Source organism: Oncorhynchus mykiss, chromosome 7 (assembly GCF_057628025.1).
Source record: "Oncorhynchus mykiss isolate SJ-2025 chromosome 7, ASM5762802v1, whole genome shotgun sequence".
In the NCBI taxonomy this organism is placed as follows: Eukaryota; Metazoa; Chordata; class Actinopteri; order Salmoniformes; family Salmonidae; genus Oncorhynchus; species Oncorhynchus mykiss.
This window is the reverse complement of record NC_143028.1, coordinates 64,648,500-64,667,977: the sequence shown is the minus strand read 5'-3', so window position 1 is coordinate 64,667,977 and position 19,478 is coordinate 64,648,500. Positions and strand designations below refer to the sequence as shown.

At 42.0% G+C, this 19,478-nt stretch overlaps 1 protein-coding gene across 7 annotated transcripts in view; it reads right to left on the bottom strand.

The window, feature by feature from the left end:
- Positions 1-17,832, bottom strand: part of LOC110528364 (plasma membrane calcium-transporting ATPase 1) — a 192,338-nt gene extending 174,506 nt beyond the window's left edge. For 4 of the 7 annotated variants that reach the window (XM_021610379.3, XM_021610376.3, XM_036983969.2 and 1 more), the window contains exon 1: positions 16,817-17,832. The gene's annotated coding sequence lies outside the window, so the exon portion shown is untranslated. Of the gene's footprint in view, positions 1-16,790 lie in introns of all 7 variants that reach the window. The other 3 variants (XM_021610377.3, XM_090241752.1, XM_090241751.1) reach the window with 1 other exon arrangement.
- Between the last annotated feature and the right edge of the window lie 1,646 nt (positions 17,833-19,478).

Sequence of the window (19,478 nt, the reverse complement as noted above, 5' to 3'; positions counted from 1 at the left end):
AGAGGAAAGAGTAGTGGAATAAGAAGAGAAGTGAGGAGAGGGGGGTTGAAGAGAGGAAAGAGTAGTGGAATAAGAAGAGAAGTGAGGAGAGGGGGATTGAAGAGAGGAAAGAGTAGTGGAATAAGAAGAGAAGTGAGGAGAGGGGGGTTGAAGAGAGGAAAGAGTAGTGGAATAAGAAGAGAAGTGAGGAGAGGGGGGTTGAAGAGAGGAAAGAGTAGTGGAATAAGAAGAGAAGTGAGGAGAGGGGGGTTGAAGAGAGGAAAGAGTAGTGGAATAAGAAGAGAAGTGGAATAAGAAGAGAAGTGAGGAGAGGGGGGTTGAAGAGAGGAAAGAGTAGTGGAATAAGAAGAGAAGTGAGGAGAGGGGGGTTGAAGAGAGGAAAGAGTAGTGGAATAAGAAGAGAAGTGAGGAGAGGGGGGTTGAAGAGAGGAAAGAGTAGTGGAATAAGAAGAGAAGTGAGGAGAGGGGGGTTGAAGAGAGGAAAGAGTAGTGGAATAAGAAGAGAAGTGAGGAGAGGGGGGTTGAAGAGAGGAAAGAGTAGTGGAATAAGAAGAGAAGTGAGGAGAGGGGGGTTGGAGAGAGGAAAGAGTAGTGGAATAAGAAGAGAAGTGAGGAGAGGGGGGTTGAAGAGAGGAAAGAGTAGTGGAATAAGAAGAGAAGTGAGGAGAGGGGGGTTGAAGAGAGGAAAGAGTAGTGGAATAAGAAGAGAAGTGAGGAGAGGGGGGTTGAAGAGAGGAAAGAGTAGTGGAATAAGAAGAGAAGTGAGGAGAGGGGGGTTGAAGAGAGGAAAGAGTAGTGGAATAAGAAGAGAAGTGAGGAGAGGGGGATTTGAAAGAGGAAAAATAAGTGTTCAGAGATTTGACTCTTCAGTTTGCCTCTTCAGTTTGCCTCTTCCTAAACACAATCCTTTTGGAGGATGTCCTCTATTCTCACCCTCTCTTTTTCTTTTCTCTTGACAATACATACATCACACACACACACACACAGTTTTTCAGGACAGGAAATAGAAAGCATCAACTGAATGTTAAATGTGTTCCTTGTCAGATATTTTAATTGTCTGTATTGTCTATTTATTAAATGTTTGTGAAGTCTTGATATGTGGTGCTTTGTAATGTCTTGTTAATTGGTGTTGGACCCCAGGAAGATTAGCTAGCGTTGCGGTGCTAGCTAATGGGGATCCTAATAAAAATGACAAAATGACAGTGTTGATGGTGTTGGTTACATGATAAACCAATAATGTAACAAGAGATGTGCACTATATATATATATATATACACACACACAAACAGAGTATGTGGACACCCCTTGAAATTAGTGGATTTGGTCATTTCAGCCACATCTGTTGATGACAGGTGCATAAAATTGAGCACACGGCCATGCAGTCTCCATAGACAAACATGCCCCTGTCAACTGTAAGTACTTGTATTGCGACGTGGAAACGTCTACTAGCAACAATGGCTCAGCTGCGAAGTAGTAGCCAACACAACGGGACCACCGAGTACTGAAGCGCATAAAACGTAAAAATTGTCTGTCCTTGGCTGCAACTATCACTACCGAGTTCCAAACTGCCTCTGGAAGAAACGTCAGGACAAGAACTGTTTGTCGGGAACTTGATGAAATGGGTTTCCATGGCTGAGCAGCCGCACAAGCCTAAGATCACACCATGCTCATTTCCAAGCGTCAGCTGGAGTAGTGTAAAGCTCGCCGCCATTCCCTGCAGTGATGAATCACGCTTCACAATCTGACAGCCCGACAGACGAATCTGGGTTTGGTGGATGCCAGGAAAATGCTACCTGCCCGAATGCATAGTGCCGACTGTAAAGTTTGGTGGAGGAATAACGGTCTGGGGCTGTTTTTCCATGGTTCGTGCTAGGACCCTTAGTTCCAGTGAAGGGAAATATTAATGCTACAGCATAAAATGACATTCTAGATGATTCTGTGCTTCCAACTTTGTGGCAACAGTTTGGGGAAGGCCCTTTCCTGTTTCAGCACGACTATGCCCCCGTGCACAAAGCGAGGTACATAAAGAAATGCTTTGTTGAGATCGTGTGGAAGAGAGCCCTGACCTCAACCCCATCGAACACTTTGGGATAAATTGGACCGTTGACTGCAAGCCAGGCCTAATCGCCCAACATCAGCCCCCCAACCTCACTAATGTGCTTGAGGCTGTCCACATACTTTTAGTCATGTAGTGTATTTACAATTAGATACAGCATAGTGGATACTAGCATATTAATTCATACTGTAGTGACGTACAGTGCATTCAGAAAGAATTCAGACCTCTTGACTTTTTCTACATTTTGTTATGTTACAGCCTTAACGTAAAATGCATTAAATATTTTGTTTACGTCATCAATCTACACACAATACCTGATAATGATAAAGCGAGAACAGGTTTAGACATTTTTACAAAATGTATTACAAAAACAAACAAAAATACTTTGCATAAGTACTCGGACCCTTTGCTATGAGACTCGAAATTGAGCTCAGGTGCATCCTGTTTCCATTGATCATCCTTGAGATGTTTCTACAACTTGATTGGTCCACCTGTGGTAAATTCAATTGATTGGACATGATTTGGAAAGGCACACCTGTCTATATAAGGTCCCACAGTTGACAGTGCATGTCAGAGCAAACACCAAGCCATGAGGTCGAAGGAATTGTCCTTAGAGCTCCGAGACAGGATTGTGTCGAGACACAGATCTGGGGAAGGGCACCAAAACATTTCTGCACCACTGAAAGTCCCCAAGAACACAGTGGCCTACATTATACTTTAATGGAAGACGTTTGGAACCACCAATACTCTTCCTAGAGCTGTCCGCCCCACCAAACTGAGCAACCGGGGGAAAATGGCCTTGGTCAGGGAGATGACCAATAACCCGATGGTCACTGACAGAGCTCCAGAGTTCCTCTGTGGAGATGGGAGAACCTTCCAGAAGGACAACCATCTCTGCAGCACTCCACCAATCAGGCCTTTATGGTAGAGTGGCCAGACAGAAGCCACTTTCCTCCAGATGCCAAGTATCACATCTGGAGGAAACCTGGCACCATCCCTCAGGTGAAAGATGGTAGTGGCAGCATCATGCTGTAGGGATGTTTTTCAGCAGCAGGGACTGGGAGACTAGTCAGGCTCGAGGGAAAGAAGACCAGAGCAAATTACAGTGATCCTTCATGAAAACCTGCACAAGAGCGCTCAGGACCTCAGACTGAGGGAGAAGGTTCACCTTCCAACAGGACAACGACTCTAAGCACACAGCCAAGACAATGCAGGAGTGGCTTCGGGACAAGTCTCTGAATGTCCTTGAGTGGCCCATCCAGAGTCCGGACTTGAACCCGATCAAACATCTGTTGAGAGACCTGAAAATATCTGTGCAGCAACGCTCCCCTTCCATCCTGACAGAGCTTGAGCGGATCTACAAAGAATGGGAAAAACTCCTCAAATACAGGTGTAGCGTCATACCCAAGAACACTGGAGGCTGTAATCGCTGCTTAAGATGCTTAAACAAAGTACTCCGTATAGGGTCTGAACACCTATGTAAATGTATTATTTAAGTTTATTTTTAATACATTTCCTAAAATTTCTAAAAACCTGTTTTTGCTTTGTCATTATGGGGTATTGTGGGTACATTGATGAGGGGGAAAAAACAATTTAATCCATTTTAGAATATGGCTGAAACGTAACATGTAGAAAAAGTCAAGGGGTCTGAATACTTTCCGAAGGCTCTGTATGTGGAACGATGACTGCAACACATGACTTTTCAGAAGGAAAGTCTGGATACAGTCTGTAGGCTGTCATTCCCTTGCGCAAGAGGATCTTCTTGACACACACACACACACACACACACACACATACACACACACACACACACACACACACCTTAATTAGAGAGACCAGATGCTGGCAGGCTAAACTGAGTAAACACAGCTTGATATGCACAGATATAACCTCCCTGAACCCACTGAAGCTACGCACACAATCTGCATTGCAATACACACCAACTTACACAAATACACACAACTTATACAATGCAATACTAGGGCTGACCATATTTAGTCAACTGGTCGATTGTTTGGTCGACCAAGATTTTTTTAGTCGAGCAGTTGCAAATACACGAAACAAAAATATAAAACGCAGCATGTAAAGTGTCCCATACAAAATCCCAGGAATGTTCCATATGCACAAAAAGCTTATTTCTCTCAAATTGTGTTCCTTGGTGTCCACATCACCAACAAACAATCATGGTACAAACACACTAAGACAGCCGTGAAGAGGGCACGACAAAGCCTATTCCCCCTCGGAGACTGACATGATTTGGCATGGGTCCTCAGATCCTCAAAAAGGTTCTACAGCTGCACTATTGAGAGCATCCTGACGGGTTGCATTACTGCCTGGTAGAGCAACTGCTCGGCCTCCGACCGCAAGGCGCTAGAGGGTACGCCCCAATATATCTATCACTGGGGCCAAGCCTCCAAACCATCCAGGACCTCTATACCAGGCGGTGTCAGATGTAGGCCCTAAAAATTGCCAAAGACTCCAGCCACCCAAGTCAGACTGTTCACTCTACTACCACATGGCAAGCAGTACCGGAGTGCCAAGCGTCCAAAAGGCTTCTTAACAGCTTCTACCCCCAAGCCATAAGACTGCTGAACAGCTAATAAAACGGCTACCCGGCATTTGTAAAAATAAATTAAAACATTGAAACGTTAAAAAAAGATCTGCTACAGCTACTCGCTGTTTATTATCTATGCATAGTCACCAACCCCTACCTACATATTACGTCAAATAAAAATTGGTACCCCCTGTATATAGCTTGTTATTGTCATTTTATTGTGTCAATTCATTTCTTAAATTGTATTTTTCTAAAGACCGCATTGTTGCTTTTAGGGCCGGTTCTATTCGGCGCATGTGACAAATAAAATTTGATTTGGCATCTGTCTCAGTGGTCTAATCCATTGTGGAGTCCACGGGGATGGCACATCAGTAATACATTTTCTGTTAATTCAAACATTCCTAATATACCATTTTTGATTGGTTACGTTAATTTCTGTTAATGCATTCAATATCTCATTATTTTACAGTCTTTTACCACTCTCATTGTCGGAGTGGACACATTGTTTGCCCACCGCACCACATAGGCTACATTTGTGAGGAACAAGTTTTGGTTTATTTCTTTCCATTTAGGAGTTGTCCATTTATTAACTGTCTTTTGTTTGTCGTGCTCCTGTCAATGTTGAGTAAGGATGCACACCTGATTATGCATAGAAGTAGGCCTAGGCTACTAAGTAGGCCTTGCGTACAAATGTAGACCTAGGCTACTAAGTAGGCCTTGCGTACAAATGTAGACCTAGGCTACTAAGTAGGCCTTGCGTACAAATGTAGACCTAGGCTACTAAGTAGGCCTTGCGTACAAATGTAGACCTAGGCTACTAAGTAGGCCTTGCGTACAAATGTAGGCCTACAGATAAGCCCATTTGGTGATCTGATAGTATTCTCTTAACACAACACCACTGTGGAGCTTCTCAACCTAATTTTTTCTTTACCTCAAACAGCAAGTAAACAAAAGTCTGTCATTCGCAGTGGATGTAAAAACAATAGTTCCTCAACGTAGCCTATTTGGAAAATCTTTCCAGCTCTGTTTTAATAACCACTCGGTGTGAAAGGGGAAGACAAAAATGGTCTGATCCGGTGTAGTCATAAAATAGGCCTACCTGATTACTTCTTATCCCTTTTGCAAATAGCCTACAGCTGTGTCTGTCTGGAGCAGGAAACTGAGGGTGCAGAGTATTTTATAAGTTTGCTAGCAAGAGCTTCAGGCCAGACCAAGTTGATAATTGATTAAATGTTTCAAGTTCTTTGCAGACAGGTCATGCGTAGCCAATGTGATTTATAGGATATATTTATTTTTTATCAGGGTATTTTCTACCTGCAGGCTACAATGTTTTTATTTGTTGGCTTTATGTAGGCTATTTTTACATAGTTGGCAATGGCAATAGAAGCTCCTTTTAGAATTTTGATTAACCACATGATAACGATTTGGAGATACGAAGACTCATTATAAATTAAATTAAACTGTTCCACAAAAATGTGCATATGAAAATCATAACTGACACGCATATCTGTAGAAATGGTAAGAAACATTGGCACTCCAAATGGAAAAGGTTGCCGACCACTGGTGTAGCCTACGAAGGCCAGCAGAAGCAGGAACAGGTTCTTCTGGTTAGGCTATCTTGATCTCTGGCTCCATCTTGAGCCATATGCGTGTCTTAATTATTTAAATCACAGTGTGCTTAAAGCACCAGACAAGCTCAGTAGCCTACATATAGTTGCTTTGATTAAAACACATAGGATGTGTCTAAATGTGACCGACCAGCTCAGAATCAGTCTAATGTAGCAAAATTTGAAATTGTGTTTTTTTTTACATTGGATAAAAGTAGAGACTCAGATACAAAATGTTAAATCATATACACTACAGTTGAGGAACAACAAAAATGGGAAAGTAATTCTGCTTTGAAAGTTGATAAACTTGTAAAATCAATTTTTTTAGAAAATGGCCTTTGAATGTTTTGGTACTACTACTGGAGAGCCCTTCTTTGTCTACACCCATTCAGCATTGTTCAGACCCTCTTAAGCTTTAGCCCCACCCATCTCTTTAAGAGTTGATCCAAGTATTCTGTACTAACAGCAGCAGTCAGCCAAGCTAACTTGCTAGCTACTTCAAGACACAAATGAGAGAACAGCTCACTGAACATTACTCGCCCTAGCAGAGCTGGTTAGGCTGTTATGTTATCCAGAGCATTGGTGACAGCAACTGTGCTGTCAGATTTAATTTACGAACGGACAGACACTGGCCATACTCAACGGGTGTTGAGCGTTCGTGAATTCAGCAGTTACTATGCGCTCTGGCACACTCAGACGAGAGTCTATTGTTAAGACATGTAGCTAGCTAGCTAGGTAAACAATTAACTGTAATCCCAACTCATGACATTACTATCCTGCATAAATCTGCAGGTAGCTAACCAAACAGGTTCAATGTTAGCTAGCTAACATTAGGCTATAACCAAGATCATACACAACATTAGCTAGCGAGACAGCTAGCTAACAAAACACTTCAACTTGAAATGAAAATACTTTGTCAAAATTAGAAATGTGTAATATCTGAAAATGTAGCTAGCTAGACTATTTTACCCATGGTCTGAAATTGGAGTAAATGGCCAGATTGAATTTACCAGCTAGTATGTCTACCAACAGTTGTTGCAGTGACATTCTATTGAAATGGATACTTACATAGTGGAGTCTTTTATTAGTTAAGACATGTAGCTAGCTAGCTAAACAATGAACCATAATCCCAACCAATGACGTTACTACCCTGCATTAATCTGCAGGTAGCTAACCAACCAGGTTCAATATTAACTAGCTAACATTACGCTATAATTAGCCAAGCAAATGGCTCTATGATAAGAATAATAAGATCACACACATAACGTTAGTTAATGAGCCAGCCAGCTAACATTAGCTAGCTAACAGTACACATTAACTTCAAATAAAACCATTTTCTGTCAAAATTTGAAACGTGTAATATCTGAAAATGTAGTTAGCTAGACTATCTTACCTGTATACATCATGGATGGATGCATATCCTGTCAGATGCCATGGTTGCCCTTAGTTTGAAGATGCAATCTAGAGATAGGTGTTTTCTCCATCTCCTTAGCTACCATACTTGAATTCCATTGATTTCAAAACACAGACCTCCAGAGAGTGGAGAGCAACACTTGTGCAGTTTTACTAAGAAATACATTTAAAAAAGCTGGCAAAGATGTTTTTTTTAAGGCACATGAAAAACGCATTTTGATTAAAAAATAAAAGTTTACATTCAAACGGCTATCATGTGAAGTAGTGACCCACAATATACGCCTAGTTTCCTGAAACGGGTCACATATAGGGAAAAATACACATTTCAAAATGTTGATCAATTGGTCAAAAGAACAGACTGCTGGTCGACAAATATTTTTTCCGTTGCGTCGAGCTCTACACAATACAATACACCCTAGACCCATTCCAATTCGCATACCGCCCAAACAGATCCACAGGTGACGCAATCACACTCCACACCGCCCTTTCTCACCTGGAGAAAATGAACACCTATGTGAGAATGCTGTTCATCGACTACAGCTTAGTGTTCAACTCCATAGTGCCCACGAAGCTCATCACTAAGCTAAGGACTCTGGGACTAAACACCTCCCTCTGCAACTGGATCCTGGACTTCCTGATGGCCCGACCCAGGTGGTAAGAGTAGGCAACAACACGTCTGCCATGCTGATCCTTAACACTGGGGCCCCTCAGGGGTGTGTACTTAGTCCCCTTCTGTACTCCCTGTTAACCCACGACTGTGTGAACAAACACGACTCCAACACCATCATTAAGTTTGCTGACGACACAACAGTCGTAGGCCTGATCACCGACAATGATGAGACAGCCTATAGGGAGGTGGTCAGAGAACTGGCAGTGTGGTGCCAGGACAACAACCTCTCCCTCAATGTAAGCAAGACAAAGGAGCTGATCGTGGACTACAGGAAAAGGCGTGCCGAACAGGCCCCCATTAACATTGACGGGGCTGTAGTGGAGCGGGTTGAGAGTTTCAAGTTCCTTGGTGTCCACATTACCAACGAACTATCATGGTCAAAACATACCAAGACAGTCGTGAAGATGGCACGACAACACCTTTTCCCCCCTCAGGAGACTGAAAAGATTTGGCATGGGCCCCCAGAACGTCAAAAGGTTCTACAGCTGCACCATCGAGAGCATCCTAACCGGTTGCATCCCCACCTGGTATGGCAACTGCCCGGCAGTAAGGCGCTACAGAGGATAGTGCAAATGACCAAGCTTCCTGCCACCCAGGACCTACATAATAGGCTGTGTCAGAAGAAAGCCAATAAAATTGTCAGAGACTCCAGTCACCGAAGTTATAGACTGTTTTCTCTGCTACCGCACGGCAAGCGGTACCGGAGCGCCAAGTCTAGGACCAAAAGGCTCCTCAACAGCCTCTACCCCCAAGCCATGAGACTGTTGAACAATTCATATAAATCGCCACCGGACAATTTACATTGACCCCCCCTTGTACACTGCTGCTATTCACTGTTTGCTCGTTACCTTGCATAGTCACTTCGCCCCCACCTACATGTACAGATTACCTCAACTAGACTATACCCCTGCACACTGACTCGGTACCGGTGCCCCCTATATATAGTCTCTTTATTGTGTTACTTTTAATTATTACTTTTTATTTTAGCCTACTTGGTAAATATTTTCTTCTTCATGAACTGCACTTTTGGTTAAGGGCTTGTAAGTAAGCATTTCACGGTAAAGTCTACACTTGTTGTACTCGGTGCATGTGGCAAAAAAAAAGTTTGATTTGATAAGATTAAAGTACACACCAAATACCACAATACACACCACCTTACTCTGAGTGCTCAGTATGACAGGGTTGTGTGTGTACACACACACAGTTGAAGTCGGAAGTTTACATACACCTTAACCAAATACATTTAAACTCAGTTTTTCACAATTCCTGACATTTAATCCTAGTAAAAATTCCCTTCAGTTAGGATCACCACTTTATTTTAAGAATGTGAAAATGTCAGAATAAAAGGACAGACTGATTTATTTCGACATGTATTTATTTATTCACATTCCCAGTGGGTCAGAAGTTTACATACACTCAATTAGTATTTGATAGCATTGCCTTTAAATTGTTTAACCAGTTAGAGCTCTAGGGGCGCTATTTCATTTTTGGATAAAAAACGTTCCCGTTTTAAGCGCGATATTTTGTCACGAAAAGATGCTCGACTATGCATATTCTTGACAGTTTTGGAAAGAAAACACTCTGAAGTTTCAGAATCTGCAAAGATTTTGTCTGTAAGTGCCCCAGAACTCATTCTACAGGCGAAACCAAGATGATGCATCACCCAGGAATTAGCAGAATTTCTGAAGCTCTGTTTTCCATTCTCTCCTTATATGGCTGTGATTGCGCAACGAATGAGCCTACACTTTCTGTCGTTCGCCCAAGGTCTTAGCAGCATTGTGACGTATTTGTAGGCATATCATTGGAAGATTGGCCATAAGAGACTACATTTTCCAGAGGTCCGCCCGGTGTCCTTTGTCTAAATTTGTGCGTAATCTTCAGGTGCAGGCATTTTCTCCTGGGATTCAGGAGAGAAACCATGTTTCCAAGAACGATGTATCAATGAAGAGATATGTGAAAAACACCTTGAGGATTGATTCTAAACAACGTCTGCCATGTTTTCAGTCGATATTATGGAGTTAATTTGGAAAAAAGTTTGCGTTTTGAGGACTGAATTTATGGATTTTTTTTGGTAGCCAAATGTGATGTATAAAACGGAGCTATTTCTAATACACAAGGAATCTTTTTGGAAAAACTGAGCATCTGCTATCTAACTGAGAGTATCCTCATTGAAAACATCAGAAGTTCTTCAAAGGTAAATGATTTTATTTGAAGGCTTTTATGTTTTTGTTAATGTTGCGTGCTGGATGCTAACGCTAATGCTAACGCTAAATGCTAACGCGAAATGCTAACTCTAGCTAGCTACTTTTACACAAATGATTGTTTTCCTATGGTTGAGAAGCATATTTTGAAAATCTGAGATGACAGTGTTGTTTACAAAAGGCTAAGCTTGAGAGATGGCATATTTATTTCATTTCATTTGCGATTTTCATAAATAGTTAACGTTGTGTTATGCTAATGAGCTTGCTGATAGATTTACACAATCCTGGATACAGGGGTTTTTTCATAGCTAAACGTGACGCAGAAAACGGAGCGATTTGTCCTAAACAAATAATCTTTCAGGAAAAACTGAACATTTGCTATCTGAGAGTCTCCTCAATGAAAACATCTGAAGTTCTTCAAAGGTAAATGATTTTTTTGAATGCTTTTCTGTTTTTTTGTGTAAATGTTGCCAGCTGAATGCTAATGCTAAATGCTACGTTAGCCATCAATACTGTTACACAAATGATTGTTTTGCAATGGTTGAGAAGCATATTTTGAAAATCTGAGATGACAGTGTTGTTAACAAAAGGCTAAGCTTGAGAGCTAGCATATTTATTTCATTTGATTTGCGATTTTCATGAATAGTTAACGTTGCGTTATGGTAATGAGCTTGAGTCTGTATTCACGAACCCGGATCCGGGATGGGGAGATCAGAAAGGTTAACTTGGGTCAAACTGTTCAGGTAGCCTTCCACAAGATTCTCACAATAAGTTGGGTGCATTTTGGCCCATTCCTCCAAACAGAGCTGGTGTAACAGACAGGTTTGTAGGCCTCCCTGCTCGCACATGCGTTTCCAGTTCTGCCGACAAATTTTTTATCGATTTCTATGTGATGGCCACTCCAATACCTTGACTTTGTTGTCCTTAAGCCATTTTGCCACAACTTTGGAAGTATCCTTGGGGTCATTGTCCACTTGGAAGACGCATTTGCGACCAAGCTTTAACTTCCTGACTGATGTCTTAAGATGTTGCTTCAATGTATCCACATAATTGTCCTTCCTCATGATGCCATGTATTTTGTGAAGTGCACCAGTCCCTCCTGCAGCAAAGCACCCCACAACATGATGCTGCCACCCCCGTGCTTCACGGTTGGGATGGTGTTCTTTGGCTTGCAAGTCTCCCCCTTTTTCCTCCAAACATAACGATGGTCATTACTGCCAAACTGTTCTATTTTTGTTTCATCAGACCAGAGGACATTTCTCCAAAAAGTACGATCTTTGTCACCATGTGCAGTTGCAAACCGTAGTCTGGCTTTTTTATGCCGGTTTTGGAGCAGTGGCTTCTTCCTTGCTGAGCGGCCTTTCAGGTTATGTCGATATAGGACTCGTTGTATTGTGGATATAGATACTTTTGTACCTGTTTCCTCCAGCATCTTCACAAGGTCCTTTGCTGTTGCTCTGGGATAGATTTGCACTTTTCACACCAAAGTACGTTAATCTCTAGGAGACAGAACGCATCTCTTTCCTGAACGGTATGACGGCTGTGTGGTCCTATGGTGTTTATACTTGCGTACTATTGTTTGTACAGATGAACGTGGTACCTTCAGGTGTTTGGAAATTGCTCCCAAGGATGAACCAGACTTGTGGAGGTCTACAAAAAAAAAATCTGAGGTCTTGCTGATTCATTTAGATTTTCCCATGATGTCAAGCAAAGAGGCACTGAGTTTGAAGGTAGGCCTTGAAATACATCCACACGTACACCTCCAAATGACTCAATTGATGTCAATTAGCCTATCAGGACCTTCTAAAGCCATGACATCATTTTCTGGAGTTTTCCGAGCTGTTTAAAGGCACAGTCAACTTAGTGTATGTAAACTTCTGACCCACTGGAATTGTGATATAATTCACTGTAAGTGAAATAATCTGACTGTAAACAATTGTTGGAAAAAAATACTTATGTCATGCACATAGTAGGTGTCCTAACCGACTTGCCAACTATAACCGACTAACTATAGTTTGTTAACAAGAAATTAGTGGAGTGGTTGAAAAACTAGTTTAAATGACTACAACCAAAGTGTATGTAAACTTCCGACTTACACACACACATATATATATATAGTACACACACACACACACAGTCAAAAGTTTGGACATACCCACTCATTCAAAGGTTTTTCTTCATTTTTACTATTTTCTTTATTGCAGAATAATAGTGAAGATATCAAAACTATGAAATAACACATATGGAATACTGTCGTAACCAACAAAGTGTTAAACAAATCTAAATAACTTTTATATTTGAGATTCCTCAAAGTCGCCACCCTTTGTCTTGATGACAGCTTTGCACACGCTTGGTATTCTCTCAACCAGCTTCATGAGGTGGATACCTGGAATGCCTGGAATGTATTTAAATTAAAAAGTGTGCCTTCTTTAAAATAATTTGTGTAATTTGTTTATTTCTTAATGCGTTTGAGCCAATCAGTTGTGTTGTGACAAGGTAGGGTTGGTATACAGAAGATAGCCATATTTGGTAAAATACCAAGTTCATATTATGGCAAGAACAGCTCAAATAAGCAAAAAGAAATGACAGTCCATCATTATTTTAAAACATGAAGGTCAGTCAATCTGGAAAATTTCAAGAACTTTGAAAGTTTCTTCAAGTGCAGTTGCAAAAACCATCAAGAGCTATGATGAGACTGGCTCTCATGAGGACCCCACAGGAAAGGAAGAACCAGAGATACCTCTGCTGCAGAGGAGAAGTTCATTAGAGTTACCAGCCTCAGAAAATCGGAAGTTAACTGCACCTCAGTTTGCAGCCCAAATAAATGCTTCAGAGTTCAAGTAACAGACACAACTGTTCAGAGGAGACTGCTTGAATCAGGCCTTCATGGTCGAATTGGTCGAATTTCTGCAAAGAATCCACTACTAATGGACACCAATAATAAGAAGAAGACTTGCTTGGGGCAAGAAACACTAGCAATGGCATTAGACTGGTGGAAATCTGTCCTTTAGTCTGATGAGTCCAAATTTGTGATTTTTGGATCAAACCGCTGTGTCTTTGTGAGACACGGAGTAGGTGAACAGATGTGGTTCACACCGTGAAGCATGGAGGAGGAGGTGTGGTGGTGCTTTGCTGGTGACACTGTCTGTGATTTATTTAGAATTCAAGGCACACTTAACCAGCATTCTTCAGCGATACGCCATCCCATCTGGTTTGCTCTTAATGGGACAATCATTTGTTTTTTAACAGGATAATGACCCAAAACACCTCCAGGCTGTGTAAGGGCTATTTGACAAAGAAGGAAAGTGATGGAGTGCTGCATCAGATGACCTGGCCTCCCCAATCACCCAACCTCAACCCAATTGAGATGGTTTGGGATGAGTTGGACTGCAGAGTGAAGGAAAACCAGCAAAACAAGTGCTCAGCATATGTGGGAACTCCTTCAAGACTGTTGGAAAAGCATTCCTCATGTAGCTGGTTGAGAGAATGCCACGGTGTCGTCAAGGCAAAGGGTGGCTACTTTGAAGAATCTAAAATATATTTTGATTTGGTTAACACTTTTTTGGTTACTACATGATTCCATATGTGTTATTTCATAGTTTTGATGTCTTCACTATTATTATACAATGTAGAAAATAGTCAAAATAAAGACAAACCCCTGAATGAGTAGGTTTATCCAAACTTTGACTGGTACTGTACAGATGTCTATATTGTTTTTCTTTAAATTGAACCTTTATTTAACTAGGCAAGTCAGTTAAGAACACATTTTTATTTACAATAACGGCCTACCCCGGCCAAACCCAGGCGACGCTGGGCCAATTGTGCGCGCCTATGGGACTCCCAATCACGGACGGATGTGATACAGCCTGGATTCGAACCAGGGACTACAGTGACGCCTGTTACACTGACATGCAGTGCTTTAGAACGCTGCACCTTCATACACACACATATATATATATATATAGACATACATATAAAAACATGTACACTGAAAAGCTGACAGCACCAGTTTCTGTTCGGTCTGGAGTACGATGGATTTCTGATTGCGTCTTGAACCAGCAACCCGCATTTTCTTTTTGCCACAAAGGTTGAGACCATTTAGCAGAGGGCCGAAATACGCTTAAGAGGTTAGCGGCTGTGTTCTGACAGTTGTCCAAGATGAGAATACCCAGCAAATCAACATAGACAGACAGGCAGCCACACAAAGCACTATGCATGTATGCAGTGTCCTTGACTCTTATTGATCGGGTTGTGTCATATTGATCAAGCTAACAGACATGACAATTAATATTCTCTCAGTTAAAGAGATGAATGAGACACTGCAATTATGGCACAGTACAAGGCTATCCCACTGTAATGGTATAGTTACAGATTATATAACACCTGTAACAGACTGCTATATCATGTTTTTACAGCATTAAATACAGCTTACATAGTACTCAATAAGTTAAATATGCAACAACAACAAAAATATCAGTGAGGCTGTTCCCAATTGCTTAGCCAGGGGAAGGATGAAGGTGTGATATATAACCAGAGGAGGCTGGTGGGAGAAGCTATAGGAGGATGGGCTCATTGTAATGGCTGGTGTGGAATTATTGGAACAGAGTCTAATATGTGGTTTCCATAGGTTTGATACCGTTCCATTTATTCCATTCCAGCCATTACAATGAGCATGTCCTCCTATATTTCCTCCCACCAGCCTCCTCTGTATCAAGCCTACAGTAAGATTTTATATTTTCAGTTCACTGCAGCAGTCACACCTAGTCTCGAGTGAAGGGGACTGTGTCTATCTACGGGGATAAAAGCCAGCTTTAAAGCTTGTGCGTGTTGCTGTGCCCGAGGGAGATCCACCTGAATGTTCCGGTGACAATAATACAGCAATAATAGCCGTGGCCCTGCCCTTGGCGGGGAAAATGACAGCAGGGGGAAATAACAGCCAGATGCCCTCCTTTAGAGGTCACACAATCTGAAAAATCGTCACGAGCAGATATTGCGGGGTCTCCCTTCTCTGTAGAAAAGCACTAGCACGAGGACACACCCAGAAAAAGGAGTGCGAAGGGAGGAGAGGAGGAGACGAGAAGAGAGCTGATTACGTCCCTTGACATGATGTAAGAAGGGTTGACTTTTCAAAGCACTTATTACTTAACAGGGGTTGTCTCTCCTTTTTCTAAGCTTAAGCTAAAACCTTATATTATGTTTTGCAGTCAACAAGCACAGCCATTCACTACACATGAAATGTAGAATCTGAACTACGAAAAATAACCACTCGATTAAGCTAAACCTGCATAGCCAGTAATGCAGAGACGCATACATATACAAGCAAAAGTTCACACACACACACACGAGATGACCCCTGATTATAGCCCAAAGGCCAGGAGATAGCGATATAGTGTTGTTTCATTTTACCGTCCAAAGGGAATCCATGCAGCTGGCTATACACTGGTATCCCCCTTGGAACGGTTCGTTAATAAAACATTCTCCATTTAGGCTGCAAAGGATTCAATTTCCTCCTTAATTCGCTATATGGTAAGAAGGTGGGGGAAAAAGGGAAAAATATGCTTACTTTATTAAACACCATTTTCCACCACCATGCTACAGTGGCTAATGCTAGTCCCGGATTTTGTGTACTGTGTTCAGTGAATCAGGTTACAGCAGACTGTTTTTTCACCCCCCCCCCCCCCCCCCCCCCCCCACCTTCTCCCATTAAATCAAGTTAAGGAGGAAATGTACGGTTTTGCAGCCTGAATGGAGAATGTTTTATGTATAAACCGGTTCAGAGGAGATATGAGTGTAAGGCCAGCTGCATGGATTCCCTTTGGACGGTAAGATGAAACCACTCAATATCGCCATCTACTGGGCTTTGGGATACCCCAATGACAGATGCGCATTGCTGTCAGTGACATGTCCCACGATTAAAACTATTGGATAAACCCAGGGTCGCATTAAATGCTTCTTCACATGCACAGTAACGTATTTCTAACATGAGAGAAACTGTTGCGACAAACACTCTTTGGTGAAGGACAGACTCAATGTCTAAACACGCTAAATCTCCCCCCATTACACAGCAATTAGGTTTGGGGAAATGAAAAAAGGATGCGGCTCATCAACAGCTGTTCCCACCTAGAAAACATCCGTGTTTATGATCAAACTGGGAGGACTGTTTATTGAAACTTGATTATGCTATACCCAAGTAGGACTAGCTCTGCAGACAACAGGCAATTTGTTGACTTGATAAAGCCAATACAAAACACACGCAACCATTCATTCATTCATTCATTCATTCACACACCTGTGTGGTAGAGGCACAGTCCTTACCCGGATGCTGAGGGTAGTCAGACGGCAGGAGAAGGTCTCAATGAGCGCTCATTTCCTTTGCTCAGCTCACCTCACTAACACACAATCACTGTCTCCACCAGCGGGTAAATCCAGTGTCCCGTATCTCAAACAGAAAAAAACTGTCCTCTTCCGCTTCGGTCAGAGCTGGGTTTTGCAAAAGGTATTTCAGTGAGTAGCCAAGCCTACAGTTTGACATAGAAAAACAAAACAAAAAAACTAAATCAGTGGCTATATTATGCCGTTGAGATGGAAAGAGAAATCCGTGAGATGGATTTGCCCCTATGCGTTATTTGGCATAAATGTGCGTGCTGGATGGATCTGTAGAAGTGCGAGCTATAGCCTACGGTTTTGTTTTGTTTTGTTCCCCATCTGGGCTCCAATTTGACAACTGTGACATTACACAGTGATGGGCTTGATCGCGGCACTTTACAGACGTGTTTTAGATATCAGTAACTCTACATTAAGTACATGATAAACTAGAGCAACACGTTACGAGTCCCGAAAGTAAACCAACTTCTGAGATTTCACTTCGAAAACTAACACCCTTCCTCTACAAATAGGAGGAAATGATCGCACAGAGGAAGGACCTGCTCGGTCCGAAAGCACAGCAGCAGACCCAATAGATTCACTTAGCGAGGTTTCTTGTTTTGTCTAAATTGTGAGTTGGTTCCGGGTTCACGTACATCCGCGGTAAACGTACAGATAAACGCGACCTATCCCCAGACTACTGAAAAATCAGAGCGTACCGATCGGTTCACCGAGAGGGATACAGCAGTGTCTGGTGCGAGCGTCGCCGGGGAGAGAAAGAGAGGGAGGGATCAGCTCGGGATTACCCAGTTAAAGCTAGAATCCTTAGTTGCTAAATACATTTTTGGATTTATTAAGGCATGACATATATCAATTGATTCTTTAATAATATAATTCATGAATGCCTCATGAGCTTAGTTCAACTGTCGTACCCCATTAGAACCCAAAATATAAGCTTGTTTTACCCCAATGTTTGTAGCCGAAAAACATTGTTGAAACTATAATTATGATATCATCAGTCCTTGCATCCATAGCTCTGTCTATGAATGTGAGAGTGGTTACATTTTCAACAGAACCATCCCTCGGCTGTCTACCAAAACAGAGAAATATATCATTATAATTGTTCCATGGCGGTGTGTGGGCAATAGGGTTTGAGTGAGTGTCTGTGCATATGAATGGAAGGTGAACATGAATATGTACAGGAGGGCAGGAGAGAATGGGTGTGCAGAGCATAGGGTATATGTTGTGTGTGAATAAAGGAGAATGGATGAGTAAGTAGATGAGGGGTGTAAATGTGTCTGAGAAGAAGGGAGGGGGAAAGATGGGGGTTAGGAGATAAACTTGGACAGGGCAGGGGGGTGATGATCTTGGCTTGGTAGGGTGGCGAGGGAAGGGTGGGTAAGGATGCGAGGGTGGGACAATCTGGGCTTGGGTGGACAAGAGTAAAGATGAAATACAATTCCGCTTGCCTTGGGTGGAGTAAAGCGGGGGAAACGTGGAGGGGGTGGTGGAGAGGGATGGATTTGTAGAGAGGGAAGGACTTAATGATACTACAATGTAATTGTATTTCATTTTTTATGACTTGTAAAATGAATAAGAGTTGTGAACAGATTAGGAAAGAATATTGAATCATTATTATTCTTTGTTTGTCATTACAACTAAGATTTAATGATGGTTATCGTTGATGAGAGGCGACGGTCAAGAGCCGTGCATCCTCCGAAACACAACCCTGCCAAGCCGCACTACTTCTTGACACACTGCTTGCTTAACCCAGAAGCCAGCTGCATAAATGTGTTGAAGGAAACACCGTCCAACTGGCAACCAGGGTCAGCTGGCCCACCACAAGGAGTTGCTAGAGCGAGATGGAACAAGGAAATCCCAGCCGGCCAAACCCTTTCCTAACCTGGACGACGCTGGGCCAATTGTGCACCGCCTCATGGGGTTTCCAGTCAAGGCCGGCTGTGACACTGCCTGGGATTGACCCTGGGGCTGTAGTGACGCCTCAATGCAGTAAACAATTTACTGGACTCAAAAACAATGATATAGTGGTTTAGAATGATTCTCTGATATCATGTTTAATTGCACCAATAGAAAATACACTTAGCAACAGAATTTGGAGAATGAAAAAAATGAAAACCTTTACTATTACAAATGTAGACAGAGGACAGAGAAAAGCCAACACCCAATATAATTTGGGATGCCTTTAAGGCGTACATTATGGGGCTGATAGTCTCATACTCGTCAAAAATTACATCTGATTTAGTAATTCAAATGAAATAAAAATAAATTACTATCTTAAACATTTTGCCAGGAATACGATATTTTACTTTTCCAGGTTAAACTCAAATAAAGCATTTTGATGGAAATGTTCTTGCGTGTATGTTTAGTACAATGCTGCTTTTGTAATAACCTGTATTAGTTGGGTTCATGCGAGTGACTGATTGATTACACAAAGGAAGAAACCACACTATCACTCCCAAGCTATTTGGCAGTATGCCCAGATATTGTTCTCGGACTAGATAAACGATACAAGGTCTCAGCTTTGAGAGAAGGGGAACACCCCTTTTCAGAGTTTTCATCAAGCTTGTATAGAGTTTGTGAACCTCTGAGCATT